The sequence below is a fragment of the Ischnura elegans genome, chromosome 8, assembly GCF_921293095.1.
Source record: "Ischnura elegans chromosome 8, ioIscEleg1.1, whole genome shotgun sequence".
NCBI classification, from domain to species: Eukaryota; Metazoa; Arthropoda; class Insecta; order Odonata; family Coenagrionidae; genus Ischnura; species Ischnura elegans.
Genome location: NC_060253.1, coordinates 42377382 through 42398163, shown reverse-complemented (window position 1 = coordinate 42398163; position 20782 = coordinate 42377382). Strand labels below are relative to the sequence as shown.

The following is a 20782-nucleotide window of genomic DNA, read 5'->3' as shown; positions in this document are numbered from 1 at the left end:
CATAGCTCCTAGATTTTTGATGATCCTACACATTAATATAGAGCCAACTTTCACCGATAAATGTTAGTTTTTCACCATATGGACTCGCTTGTTGAAGGGTAGTTTAGAGGTGCTCTTGAGAGAGTGAAAAGTTGATGATCACGATACAGGTGGGCTGCGAAAGTTGGCGGCAAGTTAGTTGAGATGAACGCCGCCAGATGCTGGTCTTGCCACCACCCACAACTAGACGCACGTGCTGATAGGATCGCTTTGGGAGGAAAAAGGAGACGAAAGGGATACGAAGGGCAAGCACATCACTCCAAGGTTGAAATTTCGTAAGAAATTAAATTCTCAAACTCACTACCAGACGGCTCCACCAGTCAGCTGAAGACAACCCATCCGGATTGGGCCAGGATTAGCTAAACGGATCGAGGAAAACATAATGGGAACTGTAGGAAAATGTCATTCAAATCGCAAGGAATACTTAATCTTGGGTAGGTTTAAACTATAAGTATCATCAAAAAGCATAGTAGAACTTCGACTTTTCGCCTTGATTGAAGATTCAGCAATAGAGGAAAATTGAAAGATAGATATTATCCATCCATGAACATTTTATTACACTTTGGTGTAAATTCTAATCATCTACTTGGCAAGTTTAATTTCCTGACTCAATTAATATCCATCGTACATGGAGAAACTGGAGTAATATTTACCTGATGGTATATGTATTTCGTACAGTAAAGGTTCGATAATCTCTCCAAAAAGAGAAATCGGGTAGAATAGGTAATCAAAAGAGATGGACTATCCAATTATGAAGCTTTTATTTACAACTTAAACTTCGGTTTTTATGTTACTTTCTATACGGATTTTGGTACTCACAGCATTGATGCAAAAGGAGAGTAGGGTTGTGAAGGTGCTTTGGAAAGAAAATTGACTGGCAGATTATTCCTGTATGCTCAGATTGCTTAATAGATCATTGGATGATTAGGTTTCTAATACCGTTAGGCTTGTAAAGCTTGGTTCCAAAAATTTTGAACATTTGTACAAGAAAATAACTTGCCCTAGCAGACGTAGTCCGGCCGATTTACATATCATTAACTTAGTATGCATTTAATGAAAAACTAATCTTAAGTGCAACAGTATTTCTTATGAACTCAACGCAATAAATATGATCCACCATTGAATTCAAATGACCATATTATGTCATCATCACTGAATTTATTCCTCCATCCAATAAAAATATCCAACCCCACAATTTTACCTTTATCAACAATTTGTCAAGAATGTTCAAAAAAGATAAAGATATATAAGACTGAACCCAGTGATTGGTAAACGGACCAGCAGAGGGGGCCTTTGGGGTTCCTGGCGGGGAGTTACAAAATATTAAAATAAAAACCTTTCTTCTAAAAAAAAAAAATAATTGATATGGCCAAATTGTGGCAGGTAAAATGGCATCAAAGTCAAGTGATATCAATCGACATCCATTATTATTTGTACGGATATCGCAAGCAAATATTTATGCGTAAAAGATATTTCGTATATTCTTATTACATTTTTCCTATTTTATAAACGACTTGTAAAAAGTTAATAATACTCACAAACTCGGGATTTAACTCGAGACGTGGATGATGGCTGAAGGTAGAGCTCACACCGGACTAAGCCAAGGATGTGCTATATTCTCATTTGTTGGGTATGAAGCCACATAATTTCCGCGAAGATTCTTGTATGAGGCTTCACTTGGACATGAAAGCAGGACCCTCCTGTTAGTAGATGGGCTCTACCCGCGGGGCTACCAAGCAGAATTCTGAAAATAAATAATAATAATATAATTTTATTCCACTCATATTCAAATACATTACATCGAAAAAACCCTGCAATATTTGTGGAATATATGGGTATCCTTTTGTGGAATAGTTTTGGGGCTACCATCATACACTGTTTAAAACATGACTGGTGCTAACATACACAAAAATAAATTTATTTCGTTTAATTCAGTGGTTTTTTTCTTAAAAATTGCATTCGATTGCGAATTTTCAGTAATTTACACATAGATAACTAACTTTCTTACATAACGCATAAGAATTACATACTCCCAATCTACCTTTATTTGAAAACGTTTTATAACACCTTTCTTGGCATCACATTATCAAGAGTATTTCCGCAAATATTAAAAAAAATATCTACATTGTTCCTACTTAACAAATTTTTGCTCTGCAGACGACACTGAAGGCGGGATTTTCGATAAAATTTCTGACTGTTTTCGAGAAAATGAAATATTGCGCTACATGTCACTCACTCCAATCTATCATGACAAGTTGCTTTCATGCGAGTGATCTAGTTTTCAGCTCCACGGGTCAGGAACAATATATCTTATAAATGATGTCTTGATCAATAGGTGCCTTTTTTTTAGAAATATGGACAGATATCAATTAGCACTTTATGATCTAATTACGAGAACTAATAAATCTGAAATACCTCCTCTAGGAACATTTATCCGAATTCGAAATCGGGAAAATATTCTTGGAATTAGAAAAAGCTAAAAAAACTAAATTTTGATCCAAAACTTTTATAAAAAGTTGAAATCTCTCGACATATTATAAAGAATATTATCTAATGGTTGTGGTACAACGTTAATTAATAAAAAAATTAAAAACTAATTTACTTTCAAATGCTAAGGTTATGCACAGAAAATGAAAAATTTGAGATGTTAATACAAAAATTGCCAGATTTAAAAAAGTTGTGTAGACCTCTCTGGATGAACAATGAAGGCATAAATACTCCAGAATTTAAATGTATCTTGAGCAGTTTAAATATTCAAATAAATTCAAATAAAAAAATGTAATATCATTTTGATCTTGTGATTCAAAATTTAAAATTATTTTAGAACGAAACACGCGAAGAAACACGAAGTTCTATATTTCTGCACGATAAAAAATCAAAACGCTATATGGCCCCTTAAAAGCGTACCACTTCCACATCACGCAAAGGACCGTGCGTTTGAAAGGAGAATGTGTGGTATTGTAAGAAATACCGCTTTTCGTGATGAAAGAGCCATCCAAATAAGTTTTTTCGCAAAAAAACATTATGCGATAGGGTAAATAATACAAAGCATTATAGAATAATGAAAAATGGTAATTCTACAATTCCCAGTTATTACAAAAATATTTAATCCTTCATTGCACTAATATGAACCACCAGGAAAAAAAAGGTTGGATGAAGAATTATTTTGATTAAAAAAATCTTCAATTTGATCGTTGACATATTTTACAGGAAGATTAAAAAATGACTGCTACATCAATTGACAAAGAAGACAAGAAGTTAACCGAGAAAAAGGAATTAAATTACCGCTTCTGGAATTACACAGAATCGTTGAGTGCCACATTTTTTTTAATTCATTAAAATTTGTATTTGAATCATTAAATTTCAATTATTATTGGAATAAATATAAAATTACAAATTGAGTATAATTATTTTCCCCTCCCAGGATTTTATTTTGAATTTTTGTTTTTCACTGATTTAGTAAAAACATATATTTAAACCTGATGCCAACAATTTAATTTTTAATTTATGAAAACATTATTGCCACTCCAATTTTCTTGCAATTTCTATGTTTTTTATAAATAAGTCAAGCTTTTTCCTCATAACGCAAACTCTTATGCTAAAATGTTGAAATGTAGCTAAAGCACGGATCATAGTCTTTCATTTTAGGGCCCTGTAGAGTATGTGGAATAAGTACCTACTCAAAATTGACGTTAAAACGTTAGATAAAACAAGAAACAAGTAGAAAGTAAGACATGTAGATATTCTTGAATAAGTTATGAGTTTCTGTCATTTTGCAAGACTTCCTGATCGACAGCCAAGTCTATTTTGTATTTTGAAGACAATTTTTTATAATCTATCTGATCACTATTTGTGCATGCTGCTTCAGGAAAATTGAAAATTTCATTTTCCATAGATATATAAAAACCATAATATAAATAAATAACCCGGTTCAGGGCAAAATTAAAATCAATTATCCAAACTCTTAAATGGGAGTAAAAGCTGGAATCATTTTCCAATGCATTAAAAATAATATCATAAAATTTTAACTGGTCAAAAAAAAACATTCATCACTGATAAAAACTCTCACACGATTAAAATATATTCTTGCGGAACGGCTAATGCATGAGCGACATGCTCACTCAATTGTCAAATGGAGAAGATGAGTATTACTACTTACTCCGCGACTTTTAAAAAAATGTACGTTTTATCATGCGCGTTCTTGTGGACTATTATCCTCTTCTCACTCGCATAGCGCCTGAGTGACAAGAATGCACGGGCATCTCTTCTGTAAAAAACAACAGACTAAGGGTCTATTTCCAATATCTACCAAAGCATGTACAAAAGATACGAATATGGGAGCAATATTTAGCAACGCGGCCATAAAGTCCGACTTCATGATTCGCGTCATAACGGTGTTCAGGGTTTTATGCAAAAATAGATTCCCCATTCCCTATTAGGGTAAAAATACATATTTATACTATAAATCGTGCAATACAATTGGAAGTGGCTGGAAGCTGGTAGCAAATATAATTTTAGCAAAGGTATGTTCAGCAAATTTTATTGGTACAACTGGGAGTAAGGAAAAAAGTGAAATTATACCTTATTATTATACTTTGAATATATAATAATATATATATGAAATTATACCTTGGCATACACAAAATAGCTATTTCACTATTACTGCAAGAAACTTAAATCTATGTGCCAAAGAAATTCAACCATTCCATTTCTTTTTGTTTGTTTCACAGCGCTCCAGCCTAAAAAACCCTCTGCTAAGCTTCAAGTCTTATCATGCCGCGAGAAATCATCGGAATTCGTAACATTCTATAGCCTTTTGCACAGTATTTCCACATTTCTCAATTTTATATGCAGCGTTTTAATTAGAAAATTAAATTAAATTCTCAAAAGACAAAAGTTTTCGGATTTGATGAATTTCTGAGCTGGTTACAATATTGGCTAGTAAATAGTTTCATAAAATTTGATAAATCGATCTCATAGTGCTGCTGGTAACAATTTGAACACGATCAATAGGATATACTGTTTCCCATGATAAAGCTGCATCTGAAAAGCCGTGAATTTCGCAGCTGTGGGTGGGTATTCGGGCGAAATTCTTCACAGCTGAGTTACAACGCGCCACTGATGTGGATTTAACGTAAGCTACCGAGGCGCGGCGTTCCATTAGTCCCTTCCCTCCAGCCTCGGCAGAGAGAAAATGACAGGTTTTCAGGAAGAAAGCTTTTGGCGCGTCAACCACACACGCGATCGCGGTTTTTCCGGTGCCGCGGTTTGGAGACCCGGAAAACTCCCGATTGGCAACCCCACAAAGCTACAAAGGAAAAAAGAGAAATGCAGGGCTGATCTTCGAAGTTCTCGTGCTCAAATTTTATCATATTATTGATTTCGATAGTGTTCTTAAATTTAAATTACACATATTCTTCCGTTTCTAGGTCCATCGCCTACTTTTGGAACTATTCTCAGCCATAAATCGACGACCTTAACCATTCTGCAGATAAGTTGATGATGTCACGAACTACCGAACGTAGATGAGTAGGGGAATGAGTTTCCTTGACTTTGTGCATTATTCTTCCCTGTTTACACTCTTGTAAGCGATAATTTCCCTCAGTGAAAAGTTCCTCTCGAAAGCATACATGACCCTAAATTCTAATGAGGTCACCAACTCATGAAAAGAGGGTGGCAAATTTAGCGTGTTCTTATTTTTTGGCTCATGAAAAAATGGCGGTTTGAGTAAGTTTTGCACTCGTCGTAACTAATCTTTCCCTTCCATCTACCCAATTCATTCAATGAATTACGATTTCTCGACTGAGTGATTGACCGTAATAAAGCCTGAGGCAAACACATCTTCTTTTCTCTTACTTTTTCCATCCTTTTCTTTCGTTCCTTCCCCCGCACCATTCACTAAGGCATGCCTTGTTTCCTTCTCGTCCCCTCTTTTGGCTTCCCTAATATCGATTATGTGGATCAGCAGTCCGAAAGGTTTTAATGTGATATACCGCCAGAGTGGGCAAATGGATTGGTTTTCGGGCTATTTGGTGAATTGACCACAATCTGAGGCCGTTGGAACCATCTGAAAAATCGCTATAGAAGTGATCTTGTTTTGAGGAATTGTTTTGATGCCAAATACGTAGATCACTGGTCTATAACCCGTAATATGAGAATAGCGGGTCGGAACCCAAATAATGAGGCATCCAAAAATTTAACCATTATCTATCATGAGAAGGCGACACCGAAGCAATAAGGGGGGTTCGAGGAAAATAAACCAATCATTTTCCATCAAACAATTTTAATCGGCAAGGTAATGACGAATATTCAGTAACGTTTACCATTATCACAGCTCCTCAAACAAAGATTTGATTCGTTGTAAACGGGTTCAAAATAATTTCCATGTTGAACAGATATAAAAACTTTTGCGTAAACCCCTTTCGCCTAACTTAAGCAAAGAAAATCCAATTTTATACGTCTAAATATCACTATTGAGGCGGTATCGCGACAAAGTCATCCAACGCAGCATGGAGTCAAAAAATGAAAACTTCAAAACTTTAACAAAAATACCACAGCCATCCCACCCAAGCTCCTAAATATAAGTTAAACACTAATAAAAACACTACAGTTAACTACTTTATCCAAACACAAGTGACGCGAATGCTATCATCATACGTCAAAACTATCACTAAAAGTGCAGTATCGCGAAAGTTATCATCTGACTTCCAAGGAGTCACAAAATGAAATATTCAGCTTTTAAACTAAAAATGCCACAGCTATTCCATCCGAGCTCCCAACACAAAGTTAAACACGAATAAAAACACTGCAGTTGACTCCTTAAAACTAACACAAGCAACGTGAATGCTATCACCATATCTCTAAGCTATCACTAAAAGTGCAGTATCGCGAAAATATTCACCCAAATTACCAAGGAGTCACAAAATGAAAAATTCAGAATTTTCACTAAAATACCACAGCAATCCCATCCAACCCCCTACCTCTAGGTTAAACACAAATAAAATAACTACTGTTGATTCATTAATCCTATCATTAGCAACGCAAGTTTCATCATTGTATGTCTAAACAATCACTACCTATGTATCCAGTATCGTAAGGAGACACAAAATGAAAAATTCAGCATTTTCGCTAAAATGCCACAGCCATCCCATCCAACTTCATCTGTTTTGTTTTCTGTTACTTTTCTCTTTTAATACGAATACGCCTTACCCGAACACATGCTTTCGTTCTCGTGATGTTGTTTCAACGTTTCCGATTTTTGAGGCTGGAACGGCGGATTGAAAGGTTTTAATGGGTTCCCCCATCCAGAGTTGGTAAATGGGCCAAAGTGGGGACTGCGAGTTGAAGGGGTGGGAAAGAGGAATAGTATGTGGGAAGTGATGTGTTCTGAGGACGCGAGGAGTGGGTTGCATTGAGGGAGACGACGGAAAAAACCAATTCCTCACGCAGAATTTCATCCAGATCGGAACGGTTTCCACTTCGCCGAACTCTCTCTTTATCTGTGGTTCCAAACGACACTCCCCTACAAAACAGCCGGGGATACACAAAAACAATCCCTTCCTCGATCTTCGCGAAGGGGAGAAAGTTGTTCCCTAACTAGTGACCAAATACTAGGCCTGAATATTTTTCCCACTGGTTACTGTGTAATTTGACTTTGTGATGATCTAGGTCATCGGTTCCCACCCGGTAGTAAGCGTATCCCTTCGGGGTTATGCAACGAGCCTGTCAAGGGTACGCCAAAAATAATCGCTAAAGGCGGACGCTAACAGTAGCCTGGCAACAGTGGCGTGCCGTAAGTCTTAACCAGCAAATATGTATACATATTTTATTTGGTATTTAAAACAAAGTTTCTAAGCATGCAATTATTTATAACTAAAAAAGTCACCTACCCTTGGAAAAATTACGTAATAAAATGTCAACGTTACATTTTTGGGGGAACAATATTAGTTATATACATATAGAAGGGTACAGGAGGAAAAAAGCTGGAAACTGCTAATCTAAGTCATAAGTGTTTCCAAAATACAGGGTTACCATACTCAAAATAAGACCTTCAGCACGCCGGTCCAGATGATCTAAGAATATCCTCTGTTAAGGTACACCAGGGGTTCCGTGGGAGTAAAAACAATACGAAAGGGTTTTTTGTCAGGGTACGTGCATTCGCATTGGGCTGCAAGAGGAATGGAGCTGTGTACCCTCCGTTACCCTTTTTCTTCCTTATTTCCTTTTTTTCATTCTTTCAATCTTCTTCACTTTCCCAAACTGCCATTTCCATGCAGAAATAACACCTCCATATTACAATGTGCTTGTTCAAAAATTTTATTTACAGTTGATTGTTATTATACACGGTAATAATAAAGGAATGGAGTGGTTTCATTAATTCGGACGAAGATAGTAGGGACAGGGTGGCAGTGGTTTTTCTGAGGATAACAGATCCGATCTCGGAGTCCTTGAGAAGGGCACTTTAAGTACAGCACTCCGTCCATCGGATGGGATGTTAAGCCGTGGTCACATTGGTGCCTTTCATTACGAGTAGACTATTTTCGACTCCGGGTTCCTCTCTTGCGAGCGACTAAAGGGACACATATTGAAATTTAATAATTATTTAAAAAATCTTTGAGACGACAAATTCGAAAAACAAACAATAATTCATTGTTATACCTTAAACCGTGTTAAAAACTACACCACTCATTTCAGTGGCTTAGCCAAAAATTTTGTTCGGGGGGGTTTTCAAAACCAAGGGGGTAAATAAAAAAAAACAGGGTACTAAGTAAAGGGTTTTAAACTAGTTAGAAAACTTTTCATAATCGAAAAAACTTGATTTTTGAAAACAAATCTTTCGTAAATTCATGATTTTTTCATATTTTTACATGTTTTCTGAAGCAAAGTAATTGTGCTTTTACTTTTCGGGGGGGGGGGAGGGGGTCCGGACCCTCGGACCTCACCCCTGGCTATGCCACTAATAGTTACTTAACCCATTATAACCCAATGTTGCTTCTAAGCAACATCAAAAATGTATCAATTTTCAGCTCTATTTCAGAAATATCTAAACTACGTATTACTTTGTGGTGTAAAGCTTAATTACGAAATAAAATACCTCCCACAATAATAATGATTGAGTGCGAAATTTCCAAGCTTCCGAGATGAAAAAACTTGAAATTTGATTTTTCCCCGATGTACCTCTGGGTTAGAAAGGGTTAATGTCCTTGTATAGAACAAATCAGTATTCCACTCTATTGGATATTATGAAATAACTACGGAATAGATACAAGTTAAGTAGGATTCCTCATCTCAGCTCAGATTGAACCAAGATATAAATCAACATTATAATCAGCAAGCTACCTAGATAGGCGTGTGGCAGGAGGTCTACAGTTAAATATAAATTATTTTCGTGTTGATTTCACAAATTCTAAGCCTCACATAGCCGCTAAATCTCAAGCCCCTCCTAAACCTAACTATTTAAAATCTAATTCATTCAATTCGCTTTGAGTATTCCCTTATATTAATTACTTCACCGAATAAATATTTCTGCGCCAATTTCATTGTGTCGCATGCAAGAGGTCGCATGTTTCTCAAACGTTTACATCCGAAAACCTTCTCACAGCACATATATGCATGATAAACAATATTATATGGTTAAATACACAATAATTGCCTCAAATCCGTCTTTATCAAACATCAGTGTCCACAGCTCTGTGAGCACGGAAACATAAATAACATATACAAGAATTGCCATGAGAAAAAATTCCCCTGGACCGGGAATCGAACCACGGACCTTTGGCTTTCCGGGCCACTGCGCAGACCACTACGCTATCCAGGTTCTTTAATTCTCATGGCAATTACACCGAGGCTCATGGTACTAGGTGTTAGGCCCTCGCGGTCCATCAAGGATGGCAACGCGAGGGAGAAAGGACTTCCAAGAAGCCACAACCGGTTGAGAGCCTCAAACCTGCGCTAAAGCCGCGCAAAGCGGTATGTGTAATATTTCTAAACCTGCCGCGTGAACGGCGGTGAAATATACAAGAATTGCCATGAGAAAAAATTCCCCTGGACCGGGAATCGAACCACGGACCTTTGGCTTTCCGGGCCACTGCGCAGACCACTACGCTATCCAGGTTCTTTAATTCTCATGGCAATTATACCGAGGCTCATGGTACTAGGTGTTAGGCCCTCGCGGTCCATCAAGGATGGCAACGCGAGGGAGAAAGGACTTCCAAGAAGCCACAACCGGTTGAGAGCCTCAAACCTGCGCTAAAGCCGCGCAAAGCGGTATGTGTAATATTTCTAAACCTGCCGCGTGAACGGCGGTGAAATATACAAGAATTGCCATGAGAAAAAATTCCCCTGGACCGGGAATCGAACCACGGACCTTTGGCTTTCCGGGCCACTGCGCAGACCACTACGCTATCCAGGTTCTTTAATTCTCATGGCAATTATACCGAGGCTCATGGTACTAGGTGTAAGGCCATGCCATGTAAGGTTGTGGCTTCTTGGAAGTCCTTTCTCCCTCGCGTTGCCATCCTTGATGGACCGCGAGGGCCTAACACCTAGTACCATGAGCCTCGGTATAATTGCCATGAGAATTAAAGAACCTGGATAGCGTAGTGGTCTGCGCAGTGGCCCGGAAAGCCAAAGGTCCGTGGTTCGATTCCCGGTCCAGGGGAATTTTTTCTCATGGCAATTCTTGTATATTTCACCGCCGTTCACGCGGCAGGTTTAGAAATATTACACATACCGCTTTGCGCGGCTTTAGCGCAGGTTTGAGGCTCTCAACCGGTTGTGGCTTCTTGGAAGTCCTTTCTCCCTCGCGTTGCCATCCTTGATGGACCGCGAGGGCCTAACACCTAGTACCATGAGCCTCGGTGTAATTGCCATGAGAATTAAAGAACCTGGATAGCGTAGTGGTCTGCGCAGTGGCCCGGAAAGCCAAAGGTCCGTGGTTCGATTCCCGGTCCAGGGGAATTTTTTCTCATGGCAATTCTTGTATATTTCACCGCCGTTCACGCGGCAGGTTTAGAAATATTACACATAAATAACATAATTGCAGCATCATAATATTACATCCTCCGTGGTATGCAATTTCAGTTATTATATGCTACACTGGTGCTATAATCACAAGGCATTCCCTAGTTTTTCATCCCAAAACATCCCGAATAACTATACCAGCAACCCTAGAAATACTTTTTGGTTGAATAAGAGGTATACAGCATTTTTGATATCAAAATATTGAATAGTAGTTTGAGTAGCCATAAATTCCCTATTTGAACCTATGAAACTTATCCCAAATTCCTCATTTAGTTATTATATTTTGTATTGCCATATGGAGTACAATATTTCTAAACTCGATGAATTAGATTTAATATACACTTAGTTTGATACATCTGCTAATTCGTAATAAACAAACAATAAATAACTGCATTGAATGAGGCGTTGTACGGACGTTGATACCGAGATACAGTGAAACATTAAATGACGATCATCTTTAACCTCTTGCCCTGGAAAAACGCATCTACATGTAAATCTATGTTAGATGGATATTGGCTGAAGTTAATGTATTTGGCAATTATGTATCACCATAATTTTTCTCAAAAATCATTCATGTATTTTACAAATATTATAGTTATCACAATCATAAATATTTTACTTCCCTATGGGAAAATTTACCCTGCATAAAGAACAACGACGAGTCGATCAATGCAAGGAAAGTTATGCCTGTTAAAGTTTTGAAATACTGCTTTTACAATTGCCAATATAAGAATAACAGTGATAAAGTATTTCATTTCCACCAATTAATAAATTTTCAAGCGAAATTTTTGAACAATTCATGCTTCCACACATTGATACCTATGAGTGACTAATTTTTCATTCCACTGTCACAATTATAAAGGAACATACAAAAAAATTACCCTTATTTGCCCACCTTGAGCTAAATTTATGCTTCAGGGAATAAGAATCATAATTCCCCGAATGATCCAGCTAAATAGCATCTCTTCAAAAGGCCTTTAATCTCAATGTGTTCACGACAATATTGTTGTTACAAACTGCCACTACGCTGTCAGATATGCCCTAAAAGGCACAGATGCGTGGTACGCAATAATTCTTCACAAGACTTTGCACTTATCATAAATCCTTCCCATTTTTAAGACGTTAGTTTTAGATTTACGACGTGGATACTTTTTATTGCAGCGGAAGTAACTTCTACCCCCGAGTCACCGAATGAGGTTTAAGATCTCGAGAGAGTTACGCTCCCCGGAGCCATTGTCTACTGTCTGGAAATCACTAAAACAGTGCTCGGTGAAGAAAACTAAGAAAACGGCTATATACTACACCGAAATCATGAATAAAAAAGAATGGAACTATAAATCCAAATTTTTATATAGATTGTGAACAAATTAAAAAAAACCTTTTCTCTATTTTATTGGTCATTGGATATATCTGAGACACCTTCACCCTTTTTCTCTGTTGCTTAAGAAGGAATTCTGTCAAATTTAAAGTAAAGCATTGAAAATATTGACTGATCTAAATCTTCCAGTTCATTTTCGTTGATATTAGTCTGCTTATTGGAATCAATTCACATTATATATTAATACATAATGTCCGAAAATACTTTAAATGTCGATAATAAACTTGAATATTAAACTACGTGTCAACACACTTTGTTAGAAATACGTAAAAGCTTCGAATTCTGTGAGATATCGTAAAATTTATTTTGTGATTGATGTCTTTGTGGATTGTATTAAAAACGTTTGATCAGTTAATGCTGAAAACCATGTTGGTCGGCATAACATATGATTCCTCACCACTACAAATTCAACTATAAGTAGTTCTAGCCATAAACCTACCCAAAAGTTACATATACAAATTATTGAAGAACATGGAACCATTGAACTCACGCTGACCATATTTTTATAGTTATACTTCAGTCCCTCGTTTTCTTTCCAATATTTACATCCCATTCCCCACACTGTCAGTAGTTAACCCGCTAACGCCTAGCGGTACCAAATGGTACCGGCTGGTAGTGCAGTGCTAAACGTAACTTTTTTGTCTTTCATTGTAATTTATTAGGGTTTTTGAGAGTTTTGAATTGATAAGAATATATTAAATAAATTACTTACGCCTGATGTACTGTTAATAAAGAAGTTTTGTTATGAAATGATGGTTGTTATAACATTTAGATCTCATATAAAGTATGCTTATTTGATGTGAGCCTAATATTTGGGATGTAATGTTGCAAAAACTTTTAACGCTACCACATGGTACCGCTATAAGTGGTAACTTACCACAAGGCGTAATTATTAGTGGTAAAAGAATAAATGTTGCACTTAATGACTCCGAATTTCATTGAAATTTAGATACATGATCACCACAAAAATCGCAGAAACTTTTTGATTCAGGCGTTACCGGGTTAATAAAGCAATAGCATACATCAGATCAGATAAAAGATTGAAAAACTCGATCAAATGATTTTCTCATTTGAAGCTAACGTTAATCAAGCAGAAAATGATACTCTTAAAAAGCCTCCGTTCATTGAAAAGAAACACCACTTGCTAACAAAAAAGAAGAGAAGGAGAAACGAGTACTGAGTCACATCTATCCATTACTGTCCGTCGGATGGGACGTTAATCCGTAGTCCCCCTGTCGCCTTCCCTTAGGAGCTGTACGTTAACGTACGATGAACACCGGCTTTCTCTTAAATCTAGTGGCAACGGGCGCAAATATTGAAATTTGTTTATAGAACTTTTCGAGACAATAAATTCCAAAAATTAGAAAAAACATAAACTGTGAATTATTCTCATATCTTTCAATTCCTACACATATCCATCCTACAAAACTTCTTTCTTAACTTATTGCTGCTGTTGGACCTAGAAAAATAGTGGGGTTCTAATTTGATTTACTGTGTGCGACTGTTAAAAGCACTGATTATTATTTTTAAAAGAAATCTAAGACGCATATTCATGAAATAAGGGCCGTTGCCTTATATTTATATAATGGTGCTTCGAAACATAGTTTCACTCCTGCAGCACCATCTAATGATTCATTTGGGAGCTTAAGCAGCATTTATTTCGTTTCAGAAGCGTTTGCTTGTCCGTGTATGCAAATAACAATGCCCGCGACAATCGTTGATCCCACCAGCTCTGAAGTGCATTCTGCAATTCAATTCTTGCACAGAAAAGGATTGTCGGCTGCTAAAATTCATCGGGAGTCATGCTTAGTTTATGGACGTACAGTTATGAGTGAAGGAAAAGTTAGATAACGGTGCCGTGAAACCGACTTGAAACATTGGCTCGATGGACAACGTTCCGAAACCAAAGAGGAGCTCAGGAATGGAATTCTCAAATACTAAAACTGTCAGGCGGCGAGCTCCTAAGCAGAGGGGTTAAGGAAGCTGGTGCAGCGGAAAAAAAAATGCTTAGAAATGAACGGCGATTATGTAGAGAAGTGAAGTAGGTTTATAGCTAACTAAAATTGCCAACAAATGTGTTTCACGTGAGTATATTTTTTCCTGTAAACCAAATGGCCCTTTTTCGAAGGCTTGATTGATTAATTTGATTTCTCTGCATCTGTCATGCTCCGTGCCTCTTTTCCGTAAAGAACCACACTTCAAATGTATCTAACTAAAAGTGCCATCAGAATGTGTTTCATGTGAGAATATTTTTTCCTGCAAACCAAATGGCCCTTTTTCGAAGGCTTCTAAACTTGATTTCTCTGCATCTGTCATGGCCCGTGCCTCTTTTCCGTAAAGAAGCACACTTCAAATGTAGCGAACTAAAAGTGCAATCAGAATGTGTTTCATGTGATAATATTTTTTCCTGCAAACCAAATGGCCCTTTTTCGAAGGCTTCTAAACTTGATTTCTCTGCATCTGTCATGGCCCGTGCCTCTTTTCCGTAAAGAAGCACACTTCAAATGTAGCTAACTAAAAGTGCAATCAGAATGTGTTTCATGTGATAATATTTTTTTCCTGTAAACCAAATGGCCCTTTTTCGAAGGCTTCTAAACTTGATTTCTCTGCATCTGTCATGGCCCGTGCCTCTTTTCCGTAAAGAAGCACACTTCAAATGTAGCTAACTAAAAGTGCAATCAGAATGTGTTTCATGTGATAATATTTTTTTCCTGTAACCAAACGGCTCTTAATTTATGAATATGCCTCGTAATTGTAAGCCTAGCATCTAGCCTTCGAGTCTCCACTGGCTCCAAGCCAAATGCGTGCAATATGCTTACATGCTTGCTGTTTGATCCAATTACTTTTAGATGAATCGCACAGTTTTCATTTGTATTTCATTGGGTTCGCTTATAAGTCTTTGGGTCCCATAGCATCGCTGCGTATTCAAGGTGTGGCCGGACAAACGCGAAATAGCAACTCATTTATTCATTCGAAAGCCATCCCATTACACGCTTGATGAATCATAGATTTCTCTAACAAGTACCTCCTACATAAAGCAACGTGTTCTGATTGACTGATTCACTGATCAACGAGTTGTCCAAACTGCTGAAGATACCACCGCAAAAGTTCCTGGAAATATTCTTTGGGGCATATACAGGTGCATTACGAAACAAGTTTTTACGAGGAACAAGTTTTAGGGTACTTTTCACCTTATCAAAATTAAATTTTTGACTTCCGCAAGAAATTTATTGAATTTCATGCGGTCTATTTTAAATTATGTCCACCACAACCAGCCGAGCGGAAAACATACGTCATTTTAACACCTGTCTTAAGCTGGTTCAAGAGAACTTCAGAGTTCGACTGCTCTAGCGAGACTTAGTCTAGACACTGTGCTCACTGGCGCGCAATTTACTCTCGCGGAACTACTCTAGTGAAACTGCTGCACCTGCTGAGCGCACAACAGGTAGATCCAGCGAAGTCTCAGCATATGTGGAGCGAAAGTGTGGTAGTCAAGTGTGGATGACTCAAAGAGAGAGAGAGATTTTTAATCTACAAAAAATCAATTCCAACAATATGCAATTTGTAGTTATTGCTGCCTTATTAGTAAAAAAAAGAGCACAGCCACTGAATAAAAGATTCTACCACAGTAGATTTAAAATACGGAGGAAGAAGGTGTTTATGAGAAAGTCAGGGTTATTATAAAAGAATGTGAGTTGATAAAAATCTATGGTAAAAATTCAAGTAAAGAACTCCATCCGTCGGGTGGGATTTTAATTCGTGGTCCTTTTCTCGAATTTCGTTGGGAGCTGAACGTTAATATAAGCAAATTTCTAAACCGGTTTTCTTTTTTCCGAATGGCAAAGGGGGCACATTCTGAAAATTATTTATTAATCTTATTGAGACAACCAATTCGAAGAATATGAAAATGAAAACTGAGAGTTATTCAGTTATCTTTTAAACCATGTTCAAAACCGCACCCTCTTTTATGACAACCCTGTAGGCATATGCAGTGACTTAGTCAGGATTTTGAACTAGGGAGGTTTACCGGAGATTTTGGGAACGTTCCGGGGTGTATGAAAAAAATCCCAGGGCAAAGAGGGTCCGCGGGTCCCCACCGAAAATTTTGGGATTTTTGATTCTGAAAATACGATTTATAGAATTCAGAAACAGTAATTTTCTACGAGCATTTATTAAAATGAAGTATACAAATAGGATGACGTAAAAGCTTAGAATTTAGAAGGCTCAATGGGAGCTTGTACCCGGAAAACCCACTATGCCACTGGGTTCCAGATATGCAATAGATGTGAATAACGTAGATTTGAATTCGTATAAAATTACATGGGTTGTCATCAGCCCCCTCCACACTTTTCTTCTCATCCATTTTTCTGAATTCAGTTTTTATTTGGCAGCTTTGAATATGCCTCTTCCTCTAAATTTCTCTCTCCCCCTTCTTATCACCATTCATATCCGAAAAACAGCCACAAGTGCCAAAATTTCTCCACTTAGAGAGCGATGCGGCACTGGTGACAGACAGAGATATAATACCTCTCGCCAATAAGAGCTGCGGAAATACAATAAGCATAGAAACCAGCTATAGTAATAGCAGAGCGTGGAAAAATTTTATCAAATTCAGAGGTGCCGACCGGTCAAGAGACGCGGAGAAAAAGACTAAACTGATCCGGGGAAAATTACAAGTAAAAACACTACTACGAACAGAGGAGCGTTTGTATTTTTGTAATACTTACTAAACAATGAACCCAAGGGATTAAAGAATAGCAAAACTTGTATTCACTCAAATAGAATGGTTTTTATCACGTATTCAACTAATAATTCTGTGAATAACTATTGTTAAAAAGAAAACTTTTTTTTTCTGTCCTGAAGATATTCTAATATTGGTTAGCGTCTTTTTTGCTTTGGAGAAATTGAAATATAACTCTTATTATCCGAGTATTTATTCGATTATTGTACTTCTTAGCACACATAATGTATTTAATTATACAATTTTTAATGAATGTTTGGTATTATTCGAGCTGTAATTGACGTTTTGCTCAAAGGCGTCTTTACCCAAATAAAAAAAAAATTGTTTATTTTTTCAATATTTATCCCTGAATACCTGAAGACAACGGGATAGTGACTCGTTCAAAGGTAGAAACAAGAGATGAAGGTTTAAACCCTGTCTGAGATTTTCACCCATATTGTTCGCCGGTTGAAAAGACTGAAACTAATTTGTAAAAAATCACAATGAACCTATATAAACTGGCGAAAAGGGAGACTCTTTTTCTCCAACTCAAGTGTTGGTATTTACAATTAAGTTGAAAATTTTCATGAAAAAATTAATTGGTTTACCCGGGTTTCGAACTCATAACTACCGTTTGGCCGGTACCTATGGTTTTTGGATTATGACTCAGCGGACAGCATACCTAACCGGAGATCGGGAGATCATTGCCATATTCCCTAGTCATGGAATATGATTTTATTTCTGCTTTCATGATCCAGGAATAAATATGTATAAATAAAAAAATTTATTTACTTCTTTGAGTTAAAATCCCGGACAATATCGGTAAATTCACTCAAAAGAGTAGATACCTTTCTCCCGTACGCGTGACTGCGTACTAAGTCGTATATTTCAGGCATTATCACGAAAGTGGGACAAATGACGGGTCGCCGAGCCGGAAGGCTCACGCGGCTAATATCGATATTCGGCTTCCCCGAATTCTCGCCCGCAGCATAAGGCTGCCGCCCGGGTAGGTGACGCTTATCCCTCGGGAGCAGATAAGGAAGCTGCCCTCCCACATCTTGCTTGATAGTATCAGTTGAAATGATGCCTCAGCTAAGTAGCCATTACTGCGAATAACCCAGGTAATTACGTAATGCAAATTAGTTTCTCTCGTCCCAAAATACGAAGAAAATATTCCTTACAGCCCCGCACGAAAACTTGTAAGGGAAATGACCGTTTAAGTCCCTCTAAGTATTCTAGTACTGGCTTTGGTCGCATTATTACTAAATTTTTCTCAGTATTTCGCTGCTTGAATCAGCCAAAGAAGCGGTTACAACGAAGATCAACCGATAAAGGCTTGATATAGCGGATGTTTGACAAATTGACATAAATGATAGCAGTACCTTACTACAATCATTATTACCTAGGACGCGCTTCACACAGAGTCATCATCTGGTACAAGGAATAAGTGCAACTATCTACTACAGAGCCACAACTTCTGCCGATGTTTCTTACCAGATGATGGCTCTGTAAGCCGAAGCATTTCGTACACATGGAATGATTGTAAAAAAAGTGAAACTATCTTTTATTTCAATATTGTTTGGGCGCTTTATATCCTCTTTCTATAGGACCAAATATTCTATTAGCTAATGGATTAGTTTTCCTTCCGTTACTTGCGACTATTGGAGGAGTCTACAGAAATTTGGACAGATCATCATTCAAGCACGCTAACTTTTCCTAAATTGTGTATGTAATTTTTTTAGTTACCACCTATTTAAATATTTCTTATTAAACCAGCCCTGGTCCAATAGGCCCTTACAAATGACTGAACTTAGATTTAACTTAAACTTAAAATGTCCATTTTTATCCCCTTAAGTTTAAACTTTAAACCACATTTATTAGTTTAAAATTCGTCTCCACAAACCCGCGTATGAGGCCAATGCATTAATTAGCACATTCACAAATGTAATATTTATAACGCATGTCACCACAGCTAATGAATGTCAAGCAAGGCTGGGACAAAAAAGCCCAAATTATGCCGTAAACATGGGCATAATGGAGCTCTAACGAACCTTGTAGAGTGCGACAAGGTACGGCCTTATATATATGCGTCCGTGTGCCATTATTGTGCTCCAGTTGTCATGGCTACAGATTGCATGAGTGTCCACCGGGTGTGACAGCGTTGTGTGCCGAGTACGAGCATATGACGCCGTTATTAGGCACGAGTAGGCGTTGGACTTTTATATATTCAACCTTGGGCCTTAAAAGTGGGACTTCATCACACTGAAAGCGGCAGTCGAGAGACCCGTGCGAGAAGGGTTAGCCGTCACTTCAACTGGAAATATTAATTTACCCTCAATAGACGAGACATCGCCCTCCCCATGAGTTGAAAGAGCTGTTTAGGTTTAGGGGATTTCTAATTTGCCTGGAGAGATTAAGATGGTTTTATATCTATCGTCAAGGGTCGAGGGACTAATAATCCATCGTAGAAATTGCTAATCCTGAAATTCATAAACGTTGCGGGGGCAGAGTTGCACGTTATCAGACTTCGTTATCAGGGGCATTACCAGAAGTCGATTTTCCACCACCCTCGAAGGACCTTATGGATCGATGCGCTTATAGGCTATTTCCCCGTCGACGCCTAGCCTATCCAAACATAATCCACCAATACGGGTGGAGGCAGTGTGTGCCCGGAAGCGACTACATCATTACTCACGCTGTCAACCTCTTTTACTTGGACGCGGCACGACGCGAAGGATGAGACCAGTGATTGAATTCCATACACTACCGGGAGAGAGGCGGGCGCTTCTAATTTAAAATTCTATACGATTCATTCTCAGGAATAATTCACTTCTGCAGAGTTAAATTGAGTCGAGGATATGTGCGAATTGAAAATTTGTGAGTTTATATTAATAATAAAAATAAAAGAATGATTATCTCGTCACGTGCATACGTTACCAACCAATCAGCAATTTGAAATACACGAGGTAAAAAAAATATTATTCATTAAATTACTATGCAATGAACCACCATGGGCACTCACTAGAGGGATAATTAAAACGTTTTTCATGCCCTTTTGAGTCAAACATCACTGATGAATACACTATAATTGCATTTTAAAAGTGAAAAATAATTTGAAATAATAAATGGCATTTGAACGGAATAGATCATTAAATTTTTTACAAGAGGTCATTCCTATGGTTTAAATATAATACTTGCCAATTTCATTTTCTACTGGAAAATGTCTACATAGAGAGTATAGTTATTTGAAATTTTCCAAATAACTATTCAAATATGTTAAGATTTCCCTATCAATTGGAATAGCATGACTAAAACGCGCAAGTATGTATTTTAATCATAGAATAACTACTTTCACTATCTTGTTTTAATTCCCTTACAACGCATCTATAAGATGAATACCTATATTCTAGTAAGACAGTTTAGAACCTTGAATCCCAACTGGAGAAAGTTTATGAAATTAAAATGTTTATCCTTCACATGACAAATAACCAAGAATGACATTTATACACACGATACAAAGAAACTTTACAATTAGATTTATCAACCAAATATACGCTAAAATTCAAAAGCAGAAATTATAAATCCAAAGGAAAAATATTGAGCAATGTTTTATCTCTATGCCT

The 20782-nt window shown here is 37.4% G+C and overlaps 1 protein-coding gene across 1 annotated transcript in view; it reads right to left on the bottom strand.

Moving 5' to 3' along the window:
- The window catches only part of LOC124163505 (regulating synaptic membrane exocytosis protein 1), a 444545-nt gene that overhangs the window by 380623 nt on the left and 43140 nt on the right, over positions 1–20782 (bottom strand). Inside the window, exon 2 of the mRNA XM_046540458.1 lies at positions 1578–1783. The gene's annotated coding sequence lies outside the window, so the exon portion shown is untranslated. The remainder of the gene's footprint in view (positions 1–1577; positions 1784–20782) is intronic.